Raw genomic sequence first — 9,203 nt, 5'->3', positions numbered from 1 at the left:
TCTGGAAGGATGCTTTTTAGGAAGCGTCTAAAATCATTTGTAGTTCTGCAGCCAGGGGATGCATTTATGAAAGTCCGTATATAATTAAAGATCTTTCAGATGAATGGATCTTTGCATACCTTTCAGAGCACAATGGCTCGTTGCACTAGATCTCAGGAAATTAATAGGTAATATGAATTTTGCCTCTTTGCCCATGAATTGGTGCAGTGCTTACAGAAACACCCTGTCTAAAAGAACATTCTTGCACTCATCCTGTGATTAGTGCTCTTTCCATTGATGTCTTGTGGTCTAAAGAGCCACAACCTACATACACACTACCCAAGCTTGTGCCCTGAGGAAGTCACTTCATTGCTGCTCACACAGCAGTTTGACTTCACCCCTAGAGACATACTCCATCATTGTTCGGTGTCTAGAGCAGTGTTTCCCAAACTTGAGTCTTCAGCTATTTTCAGACTACAATTCCCATCATCCCTGACCACTGGTCATGCTAGCTAGGGATAATGGGAGTTGTAGTCCAAAAAGAGCTGGAGATCCAAGTTTGGGAAACACTGGGCTACAGCATTCAAATCAACCTTCCGTGCAAGAACAAAAAGAAAAAGTACACACACTTTTCTGTTGTTCTTTAAAAGGATTGCCATTGCACACACAGATATGCCACTACAACATCTTCCTAAAATGAGGCGCACCTACAGGATTTTTTTGCTTTATTTTCACCTAGGCCTGTGCAGTAGGCAATGCACAACTATTCAGAGGCATACATGGGGCGCTTGTGCCCTTGGTAAGGAGCTGTATTGGAGCCCTTGGCAGGGAACTGCATTGGCATCCCTCCACAAAAAAATCTGAGAAGCAGGCAAGATGGCCTGGACAGGAGGACTGCTCTGGGGACACCTTTCTGCCTCCTCCCTGCAATTTTTTGTTGCTGGAAATCACTGTGGATTCCTTCTTTGGGCAAAGCAGGTGCTGGTGTGCTGAGCTGGGGGGGGGTGCTCCAGGTGTTGTGGGAGCACTCCAACGCCTAATAGGTTTGGTTTTGAGAACATGGATCACTGCTATAGAGCATGCTGACTTTCCTACAATCATAGAATTGTAGGGTTGGAATGGACCCCTGCAATGCAGGAATCCCAGCTACATAATCCCTGAGCGCTGGCCATCCAACCTCTGTTTAAAAACCTCCAATGAAGGTCCACTGCCTTCTGTAGTAGTCTGTTCCACTGTCAAACAGCTCTTACCATAGAAAAAGCTGTAGAAAAGCAGCAAGGGGGAAGAGGTTCCAGATTCTTCCCCTGTCCACTGTTTTCTTTTAGTCCTTTCTTCTTCCTAGTAGCTCCCCCTACCCCCCAGTTTCCAAAGTGTTTTCCCTTATTGCAGGAGGAAATGGCAGATGGGGAAGGATTGAGCATTCCTCTCACCTACCATTTCCCCATGGCAAACCTCCCCCACATGTTTCTAGTGACCGGGGATCTCGTACCCAGCAGGGCAGATAGGCCAATGGTTATGACCCAGTACAGTGGTACCTCAGGTTAAGTACTTAATTTGTTCTGGAGGTCCGTTCTTAACCTGAAACTGTTCTTAACCTGAAGCACCACTTTAGCTAATGGGGCCTCCTGCTGCTGCTGCGCCACTGGAGCCTGATTTCTGTTCTTATCCTGAAGCAAAGTTCTTAACCAGAAGATTTCTGGGTTAGCGGAGTGTGTAACCTGAAGCGTATGTAACCTGAAGCATATGTAATCTGAGGTACCACTGTATAAAGCAAGTTCCTATGTTCCTTTTTTAAAAAAAAATGTAAATGAGAACAAGGGACACAATTAAAAATAGGCAAAACAGACTAGATGGCAATTTAAAAAAATTAAATGCTAGAGTATGCTGGCCACATGACCTGGAAGCTGTACGCCGGCTCCCTCGGCCAATAAAGCAAGATGAGCACCGCAACCCCAGAGTCGGTCATGACTGGACCTAATGGTCAGAAGTCCCTTTACCTTTATGCTCTAAAATTCTATGATTCTATATAGATTTTTAGACCTGATGCCGGAATGACTGCAGTGTTGGTGTCAGTCATACCCCTATTGGGGAGGGGAGCAGCCTTTCACATTATCTCCTAAGGGAACAATGATCATACTGTTGAGGAAACTGTTTCTAAATAATTCAGCTAAACAAGGCCACCCCCACCCCCAAAATGGTTTTCTGCAAGGGAAATCATCCAACCATCTGCTTTCTTAGAAAATGACTCTGCATCCGCTGTAAGCAATTTCATTTTGGGGGTAGAATAACTCCATTTATTTCCCGCCACCCTAAAATAAAGATAAGAAAGGGAGTGAGAGCCAGACTGCGGCAGTCTCCACCAGGTGGTGCCACATGCTGGCAGCGTTTGTCTGCTACCATTTTGATGCCCTCCCAAGCCTAGGTGCAGCCTGTTCCCCACTGGGTGGTTGAAGAAAATAATAATATGTCCAACGATTGGCTTTTTCCCCCCTCCCAAAGAACAAAACAAAAGCAGGTGGAGGAAAATGCGAGCAAATGTCTAGTTGCGCTGTTATCATCGCAATCCCTGCCTGATCGTTCCCAGGGCAGCGAAGCATGTGGAGAAAGCTGTCCCATTTGTATGTCTTTGCTGGAGGTAAGATGCCTTTGCTGGGGAAGCATTGAGGAAGAGGAAAATAATAAGAGGGGAGATGAATAACAAAAAATAATGGAGCAGTTGCTGCCAGGGGGGAACTCTGCCTATTCTGGGTATTCAGCTAACAGCAAGAGAGCAGCTCTCTCTTTTTCTCCCAAACAATCCTCTTAGAGAGCTGTCTAATTACAGATTCTGGCCTTGGCCTTGGGAGGTTGGGCCTGACTCTCTCAGTGCAAAGTTTCAGTCTGCTACTTGCATGGGGCTAAGCAAAACTGAATAGAAGCAAACTCTAACTGGGATGCAAATATTTGTATACGTTATATTAAGCTCAATTTGCCTGATTTGCCTGTCTTCAACACCAGCACCTTCCCCTTTGAAATGAGCCAAACAAAACATAAGAGGGAATAAAATGTTATATAATGATAGGGTTGAGAAACTCTTCCCTTCAGCAAAAATTCATCTGCCAGTGAACAGCAGCCTAAGAGGAAATCTACACATGCTAAATAAATACATATTCCCGGAAGAACAGGAAAGCTTTTATGGGCTAGTTCTCTAGGGGCTTGTTTAACCTGAAATGCCTCAGATATATATATATTTGTAGCAAACAAGGAGAAAACTCAAGCTCTTTTCTTGGTTCTGCAGTCACCTTGGAATAACTGACCGTAGGAAGAATGGGAAGCTGCCTTATCATTTAGTTATTTCCCACCTTCTTCCCTGGCAGGGACTCAAGGCGGCTTACAGCTGAGATAAAAGGGACCCCTGACCATTAGGTCCAGGGTTGCGGCGCTCTAGGGTTGTGGCACTCATCTCGCTTTATTGGCCAAGGGAGCCAGGGTACAGCTTCCGGGTCATGTGGCCAGCATGACTAAGCCGCTTCTGGCGAATCAGAGCAGCTTCTGGCGAATCCTGCCAGCACGGTACCTATTTATCTACTTGCACTCTGACATGCTTTTGAACTGCTAGGTTGGCAGGAGCAGGGACCGAGCAACGGGCGCTCACCCCACCAACCTTCTTATCGGCAAGCCCTTGGCTCTGTAGTTTAGACCACAAAAAATAATTATTTAAAAACAATTAAACACCCAGAGAAGGAATGACCACTGGAAGGAGCACAGAGAGAAGAAACGCCATGGTGCATCTGCTGCAGCACAAACTGATACTTTCATCTGCCTCAGCTTCAGCAAAACATGTCTCTCCCATATTGGTCTCTACAGCTACAGCAGGTGTTATAACCTTCCAAAAGTATGCATTTGACTTCACTCCAAAGGCACACTCCTCCATTGTTTCCCGAGACAGATGGGTGCCAACTCCCAAAGATGATAATTACATATACATTGTGGAGCTGTTGTAGCAATGGATTAGTCAACAATCTGACCGCAGCTCTTTGAGGTAGCTGAACTTTCTGAGCATTTTTCAAAGGCAGCCCAATGTAGAGTGTGTTACAGTAATCCAAATAAGATGTAACTAAGGCATGTGTCACTGTGGCCAAATCAGACATCTCAAGGATTGTGTGTGGCTGGCAAACTATTTTTTTGGTATTTTTTAATTGAAGTTTTTATCTCTACAAAATAACAGAAAGAAAGAAAGGTTTACACATATGTACATGTTTGTGGCTGGCAAACTAGTTTCAACTGTGCAAATGCACTCCTGGCCACCGCAGAGACCTGGGCATCCATGGTCCAGTATTTTAAATTACTTTGTTCTTAGAACCACAGGTCCAGTCTTAGGTTGATGCTACTGAGTTCCTCTTCTAGACAGCTTTTATTACTATAAGATCATTCCAAATTAGAAAACGGAGGGTTGGTGCTTTGCTATCTCACACTCAATGACAACTAAAGGTCTGTTTGGGGTCTCTGAAAATCTATGGATCAGTTTAGGAAGGGAGAATGGGAGAGTCAGAATTTACTTGTTACAGCTTTCTTGCTGTATTTCCCCACCCAAAGTGTGTATCACAGTATGAACTGTCTGTCCCATATCTTTTCTGCTTCACCCTGGTAACCAACACTGACAAATCTATTGCTTACAGAAAAGCAAAATCCTTGGTGCATGGAAGGATTGATAACTCTATGCCTGGCACTTTCCTTCCAGAATTCAATGGGCACTGAATTTATGGGAAACAGCATAGTTAGTTTGACACAACATTTTCATTTAGTTTACATGAGGGTAGATGATGAATTGATGGGTAAATGATGTGTTGAAGCAATATTTGCAACCCACATAACACTTTTTGCAGCCTTAAGGTGCCTAGACTGTCACTGCTTTGCAGGAGGGATTCAAGTGCCTACCAGAAATTAAAGCGCTCTTCTACCCTAGTATAACAAATACACTTTAAGAAAACAACAACAGACTTTTTGTGCTTAGGAAAGTGATAGGGAAATGCACAGAAAATTGTGGGGTGGAGGAATGATTAACAAGAAGATGCATCAGCACCCCACAAGCAAATATTGATAGATAGAGTCTAACTTCTGCACAAGCTTTGTGCAAGCAAAACTGCTCAATAAGCAGGTCATTTGGAGGAGCTCTTAGACTCTAACATGTTATAGAAACAAATTATTTATTTCCAGTCAAAATATTGCAGTTGTTAATACTTGAGCATTGACAATTAATGTCTTCACAAATAAAGCTTTGCTAGCCTCAGTCATAGTAGTGATGGCAGCTTCCTTTAAATAGAAGTAATAAACTAATCAAATATTTTTACCTGCCACCACTGTTTCAGAAAAGCTGGGGGAGCGAACACATCTAACCAGAAAACACTTTTTTGTCCCTTTCTTTTTCTCCTTAAAAAAAAGAGAGTCATCCTGAACTGCCATTTTGTACCTGGTCCTCTAGCCCCATGTCATGATTGCTGTTATTAACAGTCATTTCAGCTGACTCTCTGTCAAACCTGCTGTGAAAGGCAAGCCGAGCTGCCACATGCCTGGCTCTTGCTAGTCACTCCAAAGAACAATATATAGACCATTTTAGAGGCTCTCAGACCTGGCCTATATTTTCACCCACTCACCCCACCTCCCTCCTTCAGCAATGTCAGCATATATGTGGAAAATCATGACTCAATGCTGGGAGTAAATTGGGGACTTATACCAGGGTAGGCAAGATGTTCCGAAATTGTTCTTTTCGATCGATACATCTATCAGGAAAGGGTCTCTTGAAGCATCGGTTAATTTCTTTTGTTGTAAGGGATTTTTTGCAAGCTTAAGTGCTTTAAAAACTAAACTGAAGAGAAAGAAAGCAATGAGTCATCACATTGTCTTTCCAAGGAGATTCCCTGCTACAAGGCAATGCTGATTGTTTCAACAACCTCTGTGGTTCTTTCAAGGTTGAACTATTGGAAGGAAAAAAGAAGCAGTCAGATGGCTTCTTCGGTGTCGTTTCCCATTACTGAACACTGCGAACAATGTGCTTGAAGCAGGTTTTTCATAGGCATGACTGGGTGTCATGGGGGATAGTGCTGTTAATGGGATCATTAGAAGTTTGATATCGCACTGGATTTCCCCCCTAATAATATTGCTGTGTGCACACTAGTCTCCAAACCATGAGAGACTTAAGGGATTCCAGAGCTTACCCAGGGTTTGGGTTCTTTTTGAAAAGAAGGTCACTAGAGACAGTGGTATATTTAGGATATATGGTTGTATTCACACATATATACAACCTACGCATAAGTTGGTAGAACTCATGGTATCAGTACTCCAACAAATCTTGTTCCAAGGTGGGTCGTCAAAGTCATAGCTTTTGCCTCAGCAGAGAGAGCAAGTTCAGCTTCTGTGTCTAACTTCTAACTCTAGGCAGGACTAAAAAGGGGGGGAGGAACTTAATTCCTAAGGTACTGTCTTCGTATCTACAAGATTTCTTGGCCTCCAACCAGGAAAGGTGAGGTGTGGGAAGCCTACCAACTCCTGAAAGAGCACCACCATCCAGTTGTTCCCATGGCAACATTGCTAACTCTTTAGTCATGCAGGCAGGAGGCTTAACTGACTTGACTGAGCCCATTATCTCAACAAAGAGACCAATTTGACCAGTGCACTGGCTGCTTCTGCTACAGATTCCAGCCATACAGATACAGAATCATAGGCTTGATAGGACCCACAGACATCATGCAAACCAACCCCTCCAGTCCTATAATGATATATACCAATAGGGATCTCAATTCTTCAAGTGCTTGCACCAAAACAGTAGAGAAACTGGTACCAGCCATGCACAAGAGGGGATATGGGGAAGACAAATGTTTGGAGAAACACAAACAAGAACAAAAGAAAAAACCTTTGGGAGAGGACCCCCCCCCCCAATCCAATAAATGGGCAGAAAATGTTGGGTGAATGTTGGTGGCTTAAAAGGAAAACTGCATGGAAAAGGGGGAGTGCAATGAAGTAGCCTATGAATTCTTCACCACAATATTTTGTTGCAGTCTCTACTTCTGCCTTTTGCATTCTTTGTTGCCTTTAAATACACAGTAACCTGTTCTAAACTTTGTTGGAGAGAGAGGTTTGGAAGAGATACTTTCCTGGCAGAGTCACACAATGGCTGACTGCACCAAACACATTTCAAACGTGGTTAGAGTTTACGTCTGCCCTCATTCAGTTTTTCTTAAAAGTTTCCCACAAAAATACTAAGGCTAGAATAAATGAACAGTCAACTTGTTTTGCAGATAAGTGAAGATTTTACTTATAGGCTGTGTAAATGTCCCAGATATGCAGTTTACCCACAGGTGGTTTTGTTTATTTGGGAGCTCAATGTGGCTTCTGGTTTGATCCAAGAAGGTAGGTGTGTTTGTGTGTGTGTGTGTGTGTGTGTGTAACCACAAACCTTTGGTACACCAAGATTAAATGTAAATAACTAAGGTATCTGTGCAATAAAGAAATTCAGTGAAATCACCTAGATCTTTTAATGCTATCATGGGAATGTCATACTACCTGGTTATTTCTATATTGTCTCCATCAGTAAATACAGATTTAGCATTTAGTTTTCTTAAAACTACTTTAATGAAACAATCATGAGATCCAGCTATGATCTAAGCAAGCTATATGTGCGCATGGTTGACTTAAAGAGCATGTGCTGCCACAACTTTATTTGAAAGCCTATTTCAGCCACAGCTCTGACAGCCAAAGAGGCAAGGCTTTGAAAAAACCGAACAATGGCCTGCTTCTTTAGTAATAACAGGAGATGCTGCAGCGGTGATAACTTTGTAGAAGGCTGTGTTTGCATATGCAATTTCCCCCTGTGCATTCATAAAATTTATTGGTGTTTCAGCTCCTGTCAGCTAAATCTATAGAACGCATTCTTGGCATACCACTGGGACAGATGCCACCACCACCACCACCACCACCACCCACCCACAGCAAATTGGGAGCAAGTGCTAAATGCACCGTAAGGCCCAGTCTATGAGACATGGCATTGACACTGCAGCGTCTAAAGTCAGCTCAGCACACCAGTATATAAATACCACAAAATAGTATGTACGGTACAATGGCCCTTTATGTGGCATCCCATAAATTGCATTTGCACACTGTTAGGAAAGTGGACCGATGGAAGCAAGAGACGAAGATCTCTAGTTTGAAAGGCAAGTTAAGCTTTATGCCTGGCAAGTTTAGCTTCCTTATCAGAAGCAGCAATATGCATGGGCAGCCAGCTTTGAATTTTTATTTTCAGCAGCAACTATGATGTGAGTCTTTTTTTTTCTGGCATTACAAATTGCTTTCCATATTTTTGCAACAGGTTAGCAGATGCATGTACTGCTGCAGGATTGGACAAACCCTTAATAATTACTGGCAACTAACATATGAAAAGGCAAGCAGAAAGTAATTTATTTTATGATTGCTCAGTTTTTGTTTTTTACGGGGAAATATTCATAACATCAGCCCTCACCACGGGACCCTCCTAGTCTGACTTTGTTGAACTGCCCTTATAATGGGGAAGATGAAATGTAAAGATTATACTGCTCAGTATTCGGTATCAGCCATATGGTTCTGAAGAGTAATTTATAAGGCAAATAGGAAAGAGATAGGCAAGCCATCATACATATAGAAAAGGGTTCTTCTACACTTCACTGGTTCTGCCCTACTTTTAGAGTCGGTAGTGTATCTGTAATGTTATTCTCTCCCCAACCTTCAACAGATGGCACCGTTTTCTTCAGTCTTTGTAGCATGGCTAATATGTTCTGGGTTTGAACAGCTCAGACCTCAGGCTATCAGTATGTTGGAATCAATTATGCAAAGCCAATTCATTTCAATACAAAGTAGAGAACTGCCTCTTTCATGGCATTGCATAAAAAAAAAAAAAATCATTACAGTTTTATCACCCGTGCCCAAAGTTGCCCTTCTTCTGTTAAATACATTGTCCTCCATTCTAGGATGTATTGCTTCTCTTTGCAGCTTTATCAAATACATGTTGCAGTTGCGGCATTGATAAATGGAGTGCACTTACAGTATGAAGGTAAGATGCAACGTGACCAGGGGTTAAATTCTATTCTATGCGCTAACAAATTTGGCCAAGAGCGAATAGTTATATTAAGGGAAGGTAGAAACATTTGCTGCAGGAAAGAATCAGGATAGGTTGACAAGGAGCAGGAAAGGTTGCCAAGAGAAAAAATGCAGGATTT

Source organism: Podarcis melisellensis (genome assembly GCF_964234715.1).
Source record: "Podarcis melisellensis genome assembly, chromosome: 9".
Taxonomy (NCBI): Eukaryota; Metazoa; Chordata; class Lepidosauria; order Squamata; family Lacertidae; genus Podarcis; species Podarcis melisellensis.
Note: the sequence above shows the minus strand (reverse complement) of the source record.